Here is a 1,816-nt window from a genome sequence, read left to right as displayed (position 1 = left end):
AATATTTTGAGGTCACATTTATAGGTCCAGGGACATTTCCAGAGTCTTTAATCTTAGGTTTTAAGGTCTACACCATTGGTTAGAGATAGAGGATAGAGAGGCTCTAAAGAGGGAAATAAAAGTGAATGATACCAAATTACCGCCTGGAGACACAGTTTATTTATTTACCCTTCATGGTTCTTGATTTTTTTTTTTTCTTTTTTTTAAGGAGGGAGGCAACCCTTGGTTGACCTCACAGATTGCAAGGAACTTGTTAGTTTACAATCTTTTTTTTTTTTTTTTTAAACCTACAGCACCTGATCTTCCTAGGTGGTCTCCCATCCAAACACTAATCAGGCCTGACCCTGCTTAGCTTCCTAGATCAGACAGGATCGGGCTTGCTCAGGGTGGTATGGCCATAGACTGAATTTTTTGAAGTTTATAGTTCCTCCTTTTCTCCTTGTAGGAACTTCTCTCTTGATAAGTGTAGTTTCTTGATTGAAACTAGGACTCTGCTCATCCCATTTCTTCTTCCTACTCTGTTAAAATGAGGAAGAAAAATCTTTTCGCATCCCTCTGTGATCATAGCAGTAAAGCTTGGATCTATTCTGAACAGGCTATTAAAAGAAGGGCAAATGAGCTTATGCACCAGCTATTTGTATAATGGCTCAGTGCCTCCTAAGGAGGAATTTACCAAACCAATTTCATAGAAATCTCTTTGCCCTTTGCCCGCTTTGTCTGGATGGGGTAAATCAATGAAATCATTTTAATCTTTCCTGCATAACTTGCTGTGTTGCATGGATGTGAATCTTATCAGGTCAACCCCCACATGCTTCAGAGAGGCTTATGCCCAATCAGGGTTACACAGAGTAGAGGTTAAACTTGGAATGGATTTCCTCATTCCTAACCGGTATTCGATCCTCTCTCACTGCCCTTCTCTTTCCCCTAATAAAATTGTTTTAGCTAATTACTAGATTAGAAAACCTAAGACCTTATGAAAACATCCCTAATGGCAACAAAAGTTAAAGGGTCTTGGAAGAAGCAGAATGCGTTTGTGTGCTGATTACTATTGAAGGACAAAAGTCTTTCCAAAAATTATGTTCTTCCCTAGCAATAAGCCCTTATAATAGATCTCCACTGTAGAGATTAAAAGGCTTCAGAGTTATACAAATAATAATAATCAGATCAGAAACTGTTAAAAGCATAAGACAGATAAAGCCAATGAGAAACCTTCAGAGGGAAGCAGATAAGTATTATGTCAGAGGGAAAATGTGAGTGAAACTCTTTCACTCTGGAAGCTATGTTCGTTATTTTTTTTTCCCCTTGAAGAGAGGAGAAAATACCTTTTAGAAACAAAATTCTCATGTGTTTTAAAAAGCAAGACAGGTCTCGTTGAAGCTATATCTGCCTGGTAGACTCTTGTCCCCAGGGAATTTGGAGCTTACTTTGCATCTAACCCTGTGCTATGATAGCTTACCATTATCTTTTTTAAAAGTTGAAGCTAGAAAACATATCAGGTAGATGTTAAAGCATGAGTAAATCTAAAATGAGGGAAAATGCATAGTTGAAACACACCAAGATTCAAAGTTTAGCTATCGAACAGGGGCAGATAAAATGCTGATACTGTTCACATTGTCTTACCCAGGTCAAGAAGTCACCAAGTATAAAAAAAATAGCAAAGCCAAAGATTTCTGCTTAGTAATCCACTCACTGCAGAGCAGCACTGGAGCCGTGCCTCTCCTTAATTCATCTCCTGAGAGTCTCGACTGTGTAGAAAAAGTATGAAACGATTCCCTGATGTAGATAAGTGTTGGTTTTCTGCGTTGACATCAACACT

General features: G+C 38.4%; 1 pseudogene; it reads right to left on the bottom strand.

The window, feature by feature from the left end:
• Window positions 1-284: 284 nt before the first annotated feature.
• Window positions 285-403, bottom strand: LOC111739958 (annotated as a pseudogene).
• Between the last annotated feature and the right edge of the window lie 1,413 nt (window positions 404-1,816).

The sequence above is a fragment of the Pteropus vampyrus genome, unplaced genomic scaffold (genome assembly GCF_000151845.1).
Source record: "Pteropus vampyrus isolate Shadow unplaced genomic scaffold, Pvam_2.0 Scaffold55, whole genome shotgun sequence".
Taxonomy (NCBI): Eukaryota; Metazoa; Chordata; class Mammalia; order Chiroptera; family Pteropodidae; genus Pteropus; species Pteropus vampyrus.
This window is presented reverse-complemented; position numbering and strand designations above follow the sequence as displayed.